The 15,994-nt window shown below is 43.5% G+C and overlaps 1 protein-coding gene and 1 pseudogene across 14 annotated transcripts in view; one reads left to right on the top strand and one right to left on the bottom strand.

The window, feature by feature from the left end:
• Positions 1 to 15,994, bottom strand: part of TTLL5 (tubulin tyrosine ligase like 5) — a 307,882-nt gene that overhangs the window by 113,203 nt on the left and 178,685 nt on the right. The window lies entirely within an intron of this gene.
• Positions 7,098 to 14,397, top strand: LOC122704981 (annotated as a pseudogene).

Raw genomic sequence — 15,994 nt, forward strand, 5'->3', positions numbered from 1 at the left:
ACAGGCGCAGCACAGCTTGATGAGGAAGAGCTGGGCTCCCGAACAAGACTGCTGGGTTCACATTCTGGTGTCATCACTTAAAGCAACATGCTCAACACCTCTCTGCGCCTTGGTTTCCTGGGCTGTGAAATGGGAGTAAAATGCAATCTCACCTCTCACAGGGCTGGTTCAAGAATTAAATGTAATAATCTGTCTAAAAGCATTGCACAAATGTCTGACACACACAATCAGTTCAGTCCAGTTCAGTCGTGTCCGACTCTCTGTGACCCCATGAACCGCAGCACGCCAGGCCTCCCTGTCCATCACCAACTCCCGGAGTCCACCCAAACACATGTCCATCGAGTCGATAAATGGTCAATAAATGTGAACTGCTGTTATGAACATTCTTCCTGTGGAAAATCAACCCGAACCTTTGCAAAAACAAGCAATTGGGACGCTAAGGTGTGAGCGATTCTATTACTTCTCAGAAGGAAGAGGAGCAAAGAAGTATTTGTAATTTCCTTACTGAGTACTGTGTCAGTGTGGCTTAACCTGGGTGATAAATGGGGGAGTCAACCTAGTGGATCTGGAAAAAAAAGGACTCGGGAGTCGCTCAGTGTGTGCGAGCTGGGTCTCCCCAGCTACAGACAGCCGCTGCAAGGCAGCCCCCACCTGAGGTCGCTTCCTCATGATGGAGACCTTGCTGCTCCAAACCAAGCCAGCGGCAGAATGCTCTGACCACAGGCAGGGTGCCGCCCCTGCGGGGAAGTGGGTGTTTACTAATAATGCTGTTACGGGAGGACAGCTGTTCAGGCACTGATGAAAGATGAAGATTATCACCAGTCTCCTTCCCTTCCCCCACTTCGGTTAATAAAAGCCTAAGTTATCAGCACTGGCTATATATAGTGCCTTTCGCAAAAGCATTTTTTTTTTTTTTAAGGAGCAAAAGCAATATACTCACAAATGTCATAAACCTGAAAAACACAAAAAGAAAAGCGAAAAACAAAAGTCACCTATCTGCACTCCTACAACCAAAGATGGGACTACTATAAACATTTTGTCAACATTCTGATATACATAATTCCTCTGCATCTCCCCACACAGAGTGGTTCTGTAGTATCTGCTTCATAATCTGCTCTTTCAATCTGGCAATAGGTTGTGAGAAACTTCCCACATGATAGTTCTGGTTTTGACAGTTCTTATTCAATGGTTCACTTCTATTACACTTAAAGTCAATTTAAACCCTTAAGCCTTCTTCACCTGAATTTCTGAAACTATGTGTACAGCTTTATGTTTTTTCTTATTCCATGAATTAAACTCACACTCTAACCTGCTTAAATCATTGTGAATTCTGATTTTCATCCAAGGTATTCAGTACCCCACTGTGCTTCATGTCATCTGAAAGTAAGTTTAGTATGTCTTCTAGATATATAAGTGCCCAGTAGGCACCTAAACAAATATGAATGGAAAATTAATTCCCTGATTACTAATGGTGGCCTAGTGAGCCAATCACAGAGACTTGGATCTCTGTCTTCAGAGACTTGGTTTTCAAACTAATTTGCTGTTTGGGTATAGCTGCTTATTTAGTTACCAGGGATTCCTAATGATAGTATTATCATGTTCACATTTCTCTTTTGGGCTCACAAGATTTCATTATGCCTTGTTGAAAGCCAGTTATGGTAATTCTTTTTTTTTTGTCTCCCAATCTTCTCTTTCTAAAGTAATTCCATCACGAAGGAAAATAAGGTTAGTCTAGCAGGACTTATTTTTTTCATGAATCAATGCTAGACTTAAGTGATTCCCTCTTCCTTCTTTTCATGTGCGTATGCTCAGTTTTGTCAGACTCTGCAACCCCTTGGACTGTAGCCCGCCATGCTCCTCTGTCCATGGAATTTTCCAGGCAAGAATCTGGAGTGGGCTGTCACTCCCTCCTCCAGGGGACCCTCCAAACCCAGAGATCGCACCCGATCCTCCTGCACTTCCTGCTCTGGCAGGCGGCTTCCTCACTGCTGAGCCACCCGGGAAGCCCCTCTCCTGCTTTAAGGGCTTCCAAATCACTGGTTTGCTAATCTGTTAGATTTTGGCCTGAAACCGATATCTCAATTACCAGTTTATATAGTCAGCATCTAATTTATTTCTATCTCTTCCCTTCTGTTCCCAGAGTATGAGCTCCTTCATTGTACATGAAATAATATGCTGAATCATAATCCCAGGACTAGAACTGTAAATCACAAATTAGTAACCATAGGAACTGCTCCTCTTTGGACATAGTAATTCAATTATTAAGTAGAGAAAATAAGATCGATTCAATAGCTTGACCCTTGTGAGTTTCATTTTCTTTGAGGAATAAAGGATTTGGATAGGATAAGATGTGTCCTGAAAACTAGATAAGGGTTATTATTCATATCAATATAATATCAATTGATACCCTAAAAATATATCTATCATCTATTGCTTACTATGGGCTTCCCTGATAGCTCAATTGGTAAAGAATCCGCCTGTAATGCAGGAGACCCCAGTTTAATTCCTGGGTCAGGAGAATCCACTGGAGAAGGGAAAGGCTACCCACTGTATTCTTGGGCTTCCCTTGTGGCTCAACTGGTAGAGAATCCGCCTGCAATGTGGGAGACCTGGGTTCAATCCCTGGGTTGGGAAGATCCCTTGGAGAAGGGAAAGGCTACCTACCCCAGTATTTTGGCCTAGAGAATTACTATTGACTGTGTAGTCCATGGGGCCGCCAAGAGTTGCACTGTTTACTACACATGCTGAAAGTGGAAGCAGGACAACATATTAAAAGAAGGTGGCTCAAAATGAATCAGAAGAAAAGAAAAAACAAGCAATACTCAAAGAGATTAAGAACATGAGCAGGATCCAAGTAAGATACATACTTTGAAATACAGAATTATAAGCAATTGAGCAGGGAGGTTTCTGATCATTTATTCAATAAGCAGATATATAGAGAAGGAAAAGGAAACGGTAGTGATGTCTGAAAAATGTCTAGGGGGGTTATTCTGACTAACTTTAACTCTGGTTTCATTAATACTGTGTGACCATGACATACATTTGGGAAGAAGTATCCAGTCAAAGAGCTAAGAGTTGATATGCCTGCCCTTTTAAAGTACAGTGAGATCCCAGCCAGCTGGACTTGACAATGGATTTAGAATGTGAACCAGACTTCTGCTGTCTCCACACTCGTACCACTCCATGATTGATGGAATGATCCCCAGGAGGAGGAAATTAGGACAACGTTGGATTTCTCAGTACATCTGGCAGAAAATCTGGGGGCAAGTTTTATGGAACGCAAAACTGGATATAAAACCAACCCTTTTAAAAGGTTAAGTTCACAGCACTGTTCTAGAAGACAACTTAGAATTCTGGGAGTCAGCCGGTTATGTAGATGGTGACTCCTTAGTCCTGTATCTGTTACCAGTCTGGATCTGCAAAGACAGATGGATCCTTAGCCTGATTAACAAGAAATGTCTTTGATCCAGCTCTTTACTTTGGCATAACCAGCATACCACATGAAGCCTGAAAAACGGAGCTGTGAACTAAAAAAGAAGTGAGCAAAGGGTGACCTTTAAGAAAGCCAAAAGAGAACTCCCTGACACCAGTTCATTCAACAAGACTGAACCCAGCCCAGAAGGATTTTTATCAAATAAAGGGAAAAGTCTGATGCCTTTGTGACAACAATACAGGTACATGCGAGCACAGATAGCCCTTGTAAACTTGGACTACCATCACCTAGCTTTCACAGCCTGCAGAGACAAGCCAGGAAAAGTTTTCAAAGCAAAAGCTCATGTGCAGATTGTCTAGGGCAACTGACATGCCAATTTCCAAGAACTACATTGAACTGTAGCTGGGTTCAAATCTAGTGCACACAAACAGCTTACAAAGTGTCACACATTTAGAATTCCTGCCCCATCACATCAGTTAGGGCTCCTCTCGTTTCTCCTCTTTTCCCCGGGAAGCAAAACAGCAGGCGGCTTGGAACAGTCATGTCCACAGTTTTTCTGGCTTCAGTAACCTGTCTCTGCCCCCTTTCTCAATCGGCCAAAGGAAATGGGAGACGGTTCCAGAACTCCACCTTCCTTCCTTCCTTTCCTCTTCTTTTTCATCATCCTGTTTTTTTTTTTTTTAAACCTTCTCTACCTGTTCTTTTCCTTTCTTTATAAATAATGATGTTTTTATAAAATACGGAGAATGCTGGGGAAATCACAAGAAAGGAGATCTTCTTTTTAAGCCATAGGGCCAAAGAGGGGAAAATAAAATGTGTGTGACAGTCAAGACTTCTTACTGCAGTGTGTGTGTGTGTGTGTGTGTGTGTACACTGCATCTAAGAGCCCATTCTCAAGTGTGTGTGTGTGTGTGTGTGTGTGTGTGTGTACACTGCATCTAAGAGCCCATTCTCAAGCTACCTACCAAACTATGGAAACAACCCTTCATTGCAAGAGGAATTGGTCTCTTATTCATCAAGTCCATGGCGAGGCAACAATAGCACCTGCTTCTGTTGTGTCACGCACGACAAGTCTCCTGAAATTTGCTGTCCTCAAGATTTACTAGGGGGGTTTCGTTCAAGGTTACCACTGCCATGAAATGCAGGCATCTACCTCCAATAAGATCATATCATTAAAACTCACTATCCTGGTCCTCAGCTGCTTACACTGAATACTAATTTCTTACCAGCCCCAGGGGAGGCGGCATAGCATACGACAGTGGTTCTCCAAGTGTGGTCCCTGGACCAAACAGCACAGCATCACCTGGGAACTTGTTCAAAGCGAAAATAGCAGAAGTTCACCCCACGCCAACTGAAATCAGAAACTCTGAGGCTGGGCCCAGCAATCGCTGTTTTAATAAGCCATTCAAGGGATTCTGGTCCAGTGGTTAAGAGCAGAGACTCTGTTACCACTTGGGGTTTGAATCCTGACTGCCAGTCAGCAAGGTGTCATTCAGGGCAAGTCACCTCATTGTTCTGTGCTTAGTCTCTTCATCTGTAAGAAGGAAATGACAATGACTTATCTCACAGAGGATCTGTGAGCACTAAATCAGTTACTATGTGTGAAGCTCTGAGAACCATTGCTGGCACAGGATAAAAGTTAGCTATTAAATGAGTTAAGGTACATAGAGCATTTATGGCCTGACAATTCATAAGCACTACAAGTTACCATTAGCTACTCTTATTTCTTGTATACCATCTTATTGTTGAGCCTCAATGGGAAGTAACCTGCACTTCTTAGAAATCAACAGGCAGGCCATATTGCTACATGGTAAATTGCATCTTCTTGTTACAGAGAAGTTAATCACTTGTAGTATGAAAATGATAAAACCAGGAATACAGAATTCGTATTTTAGGGGTGAATCAAAACTCTTTAGAACTCAAATTCCAGACATTACACTTGTTGATGAAGAAATGTATGATTCATTTCTGTGTCTGTCTATGGCCAGATTCCCCACACACTGAGTCCATAAATGGTCTGGAGGCTAAAAGGGACATATTTCTTTATCTCTACTTCTTCTTTACATCCTTTTCACGATATTATGGTTTCTTCCCTCTGCGTTTGATCTTAGCCAAAAGTCCAAGAAGTGAAGGTACTCGTCTCAAATACCGTAGCTATTAAACATGTGTTGGTTAAACTATAGCTAAAATGGCAAATCACATTTATAAGATATGTTGAGCAGCACCTGTGTGACTAGGCCATTGTGAGAAACCAAGACGACCAAAAAAATCTATAATTTCCATCCCTTGGAGCCATGACATTTTCCTTGTATGAATTACCCACCATTAAATCCGGCCATCTTAATCTGTCTGAGCCACTGGTTCTAATATGTGACAGAAATTAAGTTATATCCAGAAGAATAAGCATACAAAGCAAACAAAAATTTAATCCAAATTGTAAATGAAAGCCATATACTTTAGAGTTAGCTTCTTTAGTCTATTGATGTTTTCTGCCCACAAGCATGACATTAGTGTCTGGTAAAAGTAAAAACTAGTACAGATTCATAGACAATGGTAAAGATATCTGTAATGCTGAACTGTAACATTCCAGCTACTACATTTGTCTTCACGTTTGTCCACAGGAATACGGTTTCTTACATTTCATCAATGATGGTTTATTTTCAAAAATATTTCCACCTCTCCTTTGCACCTTATCATCACTAATAAATGGGTCTAGACCAGCCTGAAATGCCACTGTGAAAAGACTGGTATTGATTTTCCTCTTCCCACAAGTAGGGAAGGTCAAGCAATGAAAAGAACATAAACTTTCACATACAGAAAGAGCTGAATTCAGGCTTCCCACGTGGCTCAGTGGTAAAGAATCCGTCTGACAACGCAGGAGACATGGACTCGATCCCTGACCTGGGAGCATCCTACATGCCAAGCAGCAGCTAAGCCTGTGCGCCATAACTATTGAACCTATGCGCTGGAGCCTGGGCATTGGAACTACCGCAGCCTGCACCCTAGAGCCTGTGCTCAAGAGGAGCCACTGAAATGAGAAGCCCACGCACTGTCACTAGAGGGTAGCCCCCACTCACCGCAACTAGAGAAAAGCCTGTGAAGCAACAAAGACTCAGCATGGCCAAAAATAAATATATAAGAAGAAAACTGCTTTGAAAAAAGAGAAAGAGCTGAACACACGTTAACATTTCTACCAGGCCACTATCTGAACTTGAGGCTGAAAATACCCATGTTATAGCCATGTTTTCAGGAGTAAACAGGGTAAATCATACAAAGCACAGGATCTAGCATGAGCTGGGCACTCAGTGAATATCAGTCCCTTTCTCCTTCCCTTCCTTTTGTTCCTCTCTTTAACAAATGGTAGAAGAGAATCTCAACATTTCAAAATAAGGGAGAAATATTTCTGAATTAATAGCACATTGTAGGGTGCTTTAAGCAATATAAAAATCAACTTAAGGACTTCCCTGGTGGCCAGTGGTAAAGAGTCCACCTGCCAATGCAAGGGACATGGGTTTGATCCCTGGACCAGGAGGATCCTACACGCTTTGGGGCAGTTAAGCCCCATGTGCCACAACTACTAAAGCCCGAAGGCTCTAGAGCAGGGGTCCCCAGCCCCCGGGCCTTGGACCAGTAGCAGTCCGTGGCCTGCTAGGAACTAGGCCACATGGCAGGAGGTAAGCGGTGCCCCATCACTCCTCATCCCTCGAATTACCGCCTCAACAAGACCCACCTCCCGACATCCACGGAAAAGTTGTCTTTCATGAAACCAGTCCCTGATGCCAGAAAGGTTGGGGACCGCTGCTCTAGAGCCACGACTACTGAGTCCACACACCCAAAGCCTGTGCTCTGCAACAAGAGAAGCCACAGCAATGAGAAGCCAGCACACTGCAGCCAAGAATAGGCCCTCCTTGCCGCAACTAGAGAAGATCCGCACGTAGCGATGAAGACCCAACACAGCCAAAAATAAAGTAATAAAATTTTTAAAAAATCAATTGAAAAACTAATACATGCTGACTATAAAACTATATAAGTACTGACAAGAGTAAAGGAGGAGAAAACATGTCACCCATTGCCCCATTTCACGTGGTGAGTACTCTGGCACGTTTCACGCCAGTCTTCTTCCAGTACACGGGGATTATACTGTCCCGTTTTTATCACTTAATGTTAATGCCAACACATTGGATATATTTTATTTATGCACTTTTAAAACATGTGGTTTTTTTTTTCTTTATTAGGGAAAAAACTCCCGCCTCTCCCTATACCCCGTATGCCACTGTGCTGGGAATAGGACACTGGCTTTAGAAGACAAGAGGAGGCAACATCCCGTGGGGGAAATCAAGGAAGACGTCAAACTAGAAATGGTCTCAAAAGATGGCCAGCACTTTGACAACTAGAAGAAGCTGCAGGTAGAAAAAAAGAGGATGTGAAAGAGCAGCAAACAAGAGGAAACCCAGTGTGGCTCAATGGTGGGGATGGTGGAGAGCGAAGAAACCCTGCAGTTAAAGCTGGTAGGACAGAACTCTCGTTTATTTGGAAATAGAAACGTTAGTTGGTCAAAACTGCCATCTAAGCAAAGTGCAGCACAGTAGCTTTAATTGGAATCATTCATGATGAAGCCATTTATAAAGAAATGTAAGCAATATAATGAAAAGGATACAAGTTAAGGTTTGGGAGAGGCAAGGGGCATGCATGAGTAAGGCTGAGGATGGACAAACACAGAGACAGTCAAGTCTCACTACTATTACCAACATTAGCTTATGCAAAGTCACTTAAGTGTGTCTGACTCTTTGTGACCCCATGGATTATAGTCTGCCAGGCTCCTCTGTCCATGGGATTCTCCCGGCAAGGATACTAGAGTGGGTTGCCATGCCTTCCTCCAGGGCATCTTCCCGACCCAGGGACTGAACTGGCATCTCTTACACCTCCTGTACTGGCAGGCAGGTTCCTTACCACTAGTGCCACCTGGAAGCCCAACACCAGCCTGAGGGCTTTCCAAATGTATAGTATAAAGTCAAGCCCTTTACGTGTCTTATCTGAGTTGGTCTTCAGAGCAATCCATTGAGAAAAGTATTATTACTATTCCATTTTAGAGATCAGAAAACTGAAGTTTAGGTTAAATGACTCAGGTTTAACTTCTCCCACAATAAGTTAAAGAGCCACTTTTGAACTTAAATCTGTATGATTACAAAGGTACAATGAAGAACAGAAAACTGGAACCTAAAATAGTCTTCGCTAAAGATTTTATAACAAATTATTATTGTTACAGACCTTTGTTTTGTTATTGTTGTGTAGCCACTAAGTTGTGACTGACTCTTCTGTAACACCATGGACTATAGCCTGCCAGGCTCTTCTGTCCATGGGATTTCCCAGGCAAGAATACTGGAAAAGTGAAAGTGAAAGTTGCTCACTCATGACTAACTCTTTACGACCCCAGGCTCTTCTGTCCATGGAATTCTCTAGGCAAGAATACTAGAGTGGGTAGCTGTTCCCTTCACCAGGGGATCTTCCCAATCCAGGGGTCGAACCCAGGTCTCACAGGCGGATTCTTTACCATCTGAGTCACCAGGAAAGCCCATAGATCTTTGTTTTAGGAATACTAAAATCATCCAAGACCCACACTAAAATGCTCAACTGATGAGACAAAATAAGAAAAGTCAGTACGATGGAGGAAGGATAACCTGTTTAAAGCCATCTGTTAACATATGGTGCTGGAGCAGTTGTACATTCACAGGCAAAGAAAAAAAAGAACCTCAACCTAAGCCTCAGACTTAAAAATTAATTCAAAGTGGATCATTCAAGACATTTACTTAAATTTAAAACGTAAAACTACAAAATCATCCCAAGGATGATTCTGGAAAACATTTGGGAAAAAATAGATGTTTCAGTTTTAGCTGTAGGTAATATGAAGATACCAACGAAGACAGACAATAGTAGGTGCCAGGCAGGGTGCTAAATGTTCTCCGTGCCTTGCACCTCACTGAAACCTTTCACATGCCAGGAGGCAGAGACCGACTACGCTTCATGCTGCGGCTGCAACAACTGCTGCTGCAGAGGTCGGAGCTGCCCAGTTGCCAGCAGAGCCCAACACCTGTCTGCCCTGTGGTGCCGACTGCCTGCTGCTGCCACTGTCTTACCTTAGAAATGGTGAATATTTGACTAAAAAAAAAAAAAAAAAAAAAAAGACTTATTTCTTGGACACATCAGACTTGTAAAGGCACCTGAACAAAGTTCAAGTCAAGATGGAAGTAACAGCCAGGTGGACCAGGGAATGTATTCCTTCCGTCACCCCTTTTCACTCACCCTCCCTAGACCAGAGTCGAGGCCAAGGGCCAAGTGCCTATCCTTGCCAATCTGCAGGTGGCATGGTCAGGGAGTGCCCTCCGGCTGCAGACAGTCTTTATATCTCAATTCCACAGTGGCAGGCACGGACTTTCAAGAGAACAGAAGTCGGGGCCTCCAGACGAGCGCCCGGACTTCTCCGTGGCCTACTGGGTGGACTCTGGACTCCACGGAGGCCTTTCAGTCGTGGGATCATTACCGATGGAGACTGCCTATCTGTCCATGGGAGTTCTCATCAGCTCTGGCCGGCAATGGGAAAACACATCATTACCCAAAACTGGCGAGCTACTGGTCAAGCAAGCTGCTGCTTGTCCCACAGTAAAGCCTAACCTGCAGAAAGAGTGCTGGAGCCCACTGTGAGAAGCTTCAGCCAGCGGGTGGGGTGCTCCCTCACGGTCCTATTACTTGCCTCCACCTTCCTTCTTTTTGCCTGATGGCAAGAGGAACACGGGCATCATCCATGTGCCAGGACTTCAAAGCAGACACGGCCTCTGAACAGCTGAGTAGGGGGCTGTCCAGGTATGGAAGGGTTAAGGCGTGTCCTGTGCTGTTGGCCCTCGGTTATTATCACTTTGAAAAGCTGTGGGTTTACAGGAAGAGTGTGAGAATGCTGCAGCTTTCCCGGCCAACATTTGGTTCCCATTACCGTGAATAATCTCTCTCCGCCCTCTCTCCCCAACCCCCACCCTGCTTCTACTTTTTCCACATTTTATATTAAAAGTACATCAAACACTTTTCTTCCTTTTTCATATTTTCCTTAAGCTTCCCTTCACTCAGCTTGCTGGCTTCTGTGACTTTTCTGGTTATCCAGGACTGAGGGAGGGGAAAGGGTAAGCCTCCTTGGATGAAATCAGTCGAAAACAAAAGCAGGAGGGGAGAGCACTTGAGCAGTGCAGGGCTCGGGAAAGAAGCTACCGCACAGGGATTCTTCCTGGTCTTAACTGATACCCACAAAGAGCCCACTGGGAAGTCTTTTAGCCTCCTGCCTCTCAGCCCCATCTCAGCTGTATTCTTGCCTGAACATAAAGCATCTCTAAGATAACATATCTGAAGATAGGTCTTTGCCTAATTTCATCAGCAGAAAAAAAGAGCAGAGAATTTACAGGAAAGGAAGAAGTGATAGTCCAAGGAACAGATGCTGGCAAGTGTGGGGAGAAAGAGCACACTGCGGGTTGGAGGGGGCAGTGGTACAGCCATTTGAGAGCCCTTCTTGAGGCCAATTTTATAGTATCTATATGCATTCAAAGTGTACATATCATTTGATCCAACAAATTGTACTTCTTGGAAAGTATTCTATAGAAATACTTGCAGGTGTGTACAAAGATACATGTATGAAGCATTCACTGAAGATGCCTAAACTGGATGTGATTTAGTGTTCTTTAACAGGAGAATCACAAAATAAATTACGGTACAGTCATCTTTTGGAAGACTACATAGTGGTTAAGAATATTCAGATAAGCTTATATAGGGACTTCCCTGGTGGTCCAGAGGTTGACTCTGTGCCTCCACTGCAGGGGCCATCAGTCTGATCCCTGGGTAGGGAACTAAGATCCCCCATGCTGCCCAGCTGGGCCAAAAAAAAAGATAAGCTTATAGAAACAAACTGGAGAAACATGGCAACACTAGGGAGGAAAAAAGTCACAGAACAATATAGAGAAAAATATACAAATCAACCTTTTAACTGTGGCTACCTCTAAGGAGGTGACTTAATTGCTTCATAATATATATATTTCTGCTAGATTATTTTATGATGTGGCTACATGTGTGTATTATTTGTATAGTTAATTTTTATAAAGTATGAACATAAATATTTCAGTCAATAGAAAACAGGAACATATATAATATATACATGTAGGTGTGCACATGTGTGTGTGTGTGTGTGTGTGTATCCTCCCCACCCCCACAAAGCCCTATGTAAACAGTCTTAACTTGGAAGAAATCTGAAACTCAGAAAATTTCTTAACTTCACAATATGTACACCAAGACAGACAAAATGACAGAAATGGATGAACAGGAAAGAAGACATGATGATTCAAAAAGGCCCCAAAGTTTTCAAGGGTTTCCAAGGGCAGAGTTGTGATAATGCAAACAGCAAACACTGGTCAAATTATATGATGCGTTCACTGCAAGGATGGAGGAACGGAATTTTGTGTGTGTGTGTGTGTGTGTGTGTGTGTGTGTGTGTGTGTGTGTGTGTGTGTGGTTGGGGTGGGGGCAGGAGGAAGAAGAACAAGAATGCTAAACTTTCATCTTCTGATAGGAATTTAAAAACTAATATATAAAATAAAAAGCCCTCAGATGGAAGATAAACATGAGTTAGAAATATGAAAGTAAATAACAGAAGAAATAGCTAAAAAAAAAAGTTGAAAGCAGTTATCTCTGGATTGTGGAAATTAAGGTTGGGTAGCAACGAGAGAAGAAGGGGCAGGGGATTCCCATTTTCATTATAAACTTTATAGAATTGCTAAACTTTTAAAACTATATACTTGAATTATTGTAGGAACCAGTTCCAAGATGGCCCCCAATGCTCCCCACATCCTGGTATTCATATCCTGGGTAATCCTCTCCCACAATGAATGGAGCTGGCCTGTGTAAACAGTAGGATATTGCAAAAATGATAGTGTATTTGAAAAATTTAAACATAAGAGCTGAAACTATAAAACTCTTCAATGAAAACAAAGGGCAAAAGCTTCAGGACACTGGATTTGACAATGATTTCTTGGATATATGCCAAAGGCACAATGAAGAAAAAATTAAAAAAAAAAAAAACAATGTACTTCATCACAATTAAAAACTTTGTGCATTAAAGGATACTATCAACAGAGTAAAAATGCAATCCACAGAATGGGAGCATATTCTAAATTTTCAAATCATATATCTGATAATCCAAATATACCCCAAATATATACAGAACTCCTAAAACTCAACAACAAAAGAGCCAAACTCAATTTAAAAATGGGCAAAGGACCTGAATAGACATTTTTTCTATAAAAATTTATACAAATGATCAAGAAGTATATGCAGAGATGCTCAGCATCACAAATCATTCCTGCTGCTGCTGCTAAGTCGCTTTAGTCGTGTCCGACTGTGCGACCCATAGACGGCAGCCCACCAGGCTCCCCCGTCCCTGGGATTCTCCAGGCAAGAACACTGGAGTGGGTTGTCATTTCCTTCTCCAATGCATGAAAGTGAAAAGTGAAAGTGAAGTCGCTCAGTCATGTCTGACTCTTAGCAACCCCACGGACTGTAGCCTATCAGGCTCCTCCATCCATGGGATTTCCCAGGCAAGAGTACTGGAGTGGAGTGCCATTGCCTTCTCTGATCACTAATCATTAGGGAAACACATATCAAAACCCCCAATGATATACCACCTCACACCCATCAGGATGGCCACTATTAAAAAAAAAATGTTGGCAAAGATGTGGAGAAATTGAAATGCTTGTGTGCTGTGGGTGGAAATTTGAGATGGTTCAGTTGCACTGGAAGACGGTCTGGAAGTTTCTCAAAAAGTTAAAAATAGGAACTTCCCCAGTGGTTGAGTGGTTAAGAATCTACCTTGCAATGCAGGGGATGAAAGTTCAATCCCTGGTCGGGGAACTAAGATCCCATATGTTGTGGAGCAACTAAGCTGGTGCACTGCCAACTACTGAGCCCACACACCACAACGAGAGAGGCTCTGCAATGCAACAAAGATCCCAAGTGCCACAACTAAGACCTGATGCAGCCAAATAAATAAATAATAAATTAAAAAAAATTAAAAACAGAATTGCTTTTCTACTCCAAGGAAACACTAAATTGTGGATGGTGCTGGTGTTCTAGGAGGCGACCACAGGAGGTGACCACAGCAACTTCCGCAGCGGTATGGGTGGCAGCTGAGCCAAGGCCACAGAGCTCACTCGGGGAGGCTGAGGACAGACAGTGGCTCCCTGTCACCAGGCCAGGCTGCTGGGTCATGGACATGAAGACCAAATCTCCGCAGGAAATATATCTCTTCTCCTTGTTCATCAAGGAGTCTGAAACCATGGATTTTTTTCCTGGAAAAAATGACCCTAAAGGGTGAGCTTGAAGATCACACCTGCGCAAAAGCAGACCCACCCTGGCCAGCAGACCAGGTTCAAGGCATCTGTTGCCACTGAGGACTGACTACGTGTCAATCTGGGTAAGCAATCCAAGGAGGCAGCCACGGCCATCCCCAAGGCCACTGCCCTGGCCAAGCTCTCCATTGTTGCTGTGTAGTAAGGCTACTCAGCGAGCAAGATCAGCAAGCCCCACACTGTCCTTTGCAAGGTGACGAGCCACTGTGGCTCTGTGCCGGTGTATCTCATCCCAACCCCAAGGGCACTGGCAGGCTCCGGGCTCTTGTGTCCAAGAAACTGATGGCCAGTGTCAATCTACCATGCCTTGTCCGGGGGGCTGCACTGCCACCCTGAGCAACTTAACCATGTCTACCTTTGATGCCATCTCAGAGAGCTACAGCTAACTCACCTTGACCTCTAGAAAGACATCATGTTCACTAAGTCTCCCTCTCGGGAACTCACTGACCTAAGAGCTACGTCAGAGTCTCTGTGAAGAAGACCCAAGCCCGGCCATGGTCATCGTATAGAGTTTTTATACAAGAAAGATAAAGTGAATTAATTATGCTTGAGGAAAAAAAAAAAAGAATTATCATATGACTCAGCAATTCCACCCTGCCTATATACCCAGAAGATGAAAGCAGGGCCATGAGCAACTATTTGTACATCCATGACAATAGCAGCATTATTCACAACAGCCAAAAGGCAGAAGCAACCCGAGAGTCCATCGACAGATGAATGGATAAACAAACTGTGGGATATACATATGATGGACGTTTTTCAGCCTTAAAAGGAAGGAAATTCTGACACATGTCACAACGTGGAGGAACTCTGAGGACACTGTGCTAAATGAAATAAGCCAGACACAAAAGGACACATACTGTATAAATTTCACTCACATGAGGCACCTAAAGCAGTCAAACTTAATAGAGCCAGAAAGTGGAAGGATGCTTGCTACAGGCTGACGGAAGGAGGATGGGGAGTTATTTTTTAATTGGCACAGAGTTTCAGTTTTGCAAGATAAAAAGAGATCCTGAAGTAGATGGTGGGGATAGCTGCACAATAATACAATGGAGTTAATGCTACTAAACTGCACACTTAAAAACGGTAAATTTTATGTATATTTGTTTGCGATGAAAAATTTTTTTAAAAAATGACTGTATAAGAGCTAGGGTCATAAAAGACACGTGGGTTTTGTCTTTCTCTGAGGTCACTCATTCCGGGGGAAGCCAGCTGCCATGTCATGAGGACACACAGGCAGCCCGGTGGAGAAGTCCATCTGCTGCAGAACCTCCTGCCAACAGCCAGCCTGAACTCATCATCCACGTGAGGGTGAGCATCACAGAAGGGGATCCTTGGCCCCAGGCAAGCCTTCCGATGACAGCAGCCCTCCTGGCTGACATCTAAACTGCCACCTCGTGAAAAGAGCCTGACCCACAGAAAGTGAGAAAAGACATGTTTACTGTTTGGCTGCTACAAGGTTGAGGTAATTTATTAGGCAGCAATAGATCACTTCTGCAACTACTTAGATAAATGTGAAAAGGAAAAGAGAAATCAGTTTTCACGCGTTATCCTATCAGGGTAGCCTGCTGTCCTAGTAAAGGGCGTGTCAGGGTGCATTACCACGACGGTGGGCTGCTACATTGGGATGCATCTCTTCATTAACGCTTTACGAGAGAGATTCTCAACTACTCGGTGCTGAGAAAACTTCACAAGTGTGTAACGTGTGACCAGTAGTATATAAAGTATACTTAATGACATATGTTAGCACGGTGGTAACAGCTGGGTTTGGCAGATGAATCCTGAGCTGGCTGCAGCTGGTGGCATGGCGTAGCGCAAGGTATATTTGCAGTACGTAAGAGGAGAGGTGTTACATCAAGCTGGTGCCAAATACAGATACTGTGTGTGTGCTGGACTATGGAGAGACTTTTCCTCATTGAGTATTTTCAAATCTATCAGCAGTAGTAGTAGTGTTAGTTGCTCAGTCCTGTCTGACTCTTTGTGACCCCACGGACTGTGACCCGCCAGGCTCCTGTGTCCGTGGGATTCTCCAGGCACGAATACTGGAGTGGGTTGCCGTGCCCTCCTCCAGGGGGTCTTTCCAACCCAGGGATTGAGCCCGGGTATCCTGCATTGCAGACAGATTCTT

This window comes from Cervus elaphus, chromosome 12, assembly GCF_910594005.1.
Source record: "Cervus elaphus chromosome 12, mCerEla1.1, whole genome shotgun sequence".
NCBI lineage: Eukaryota > Metazoa > Chordata > Mammalia > Artiodactyla > Cervidae > Cervus > Cervus elaphus.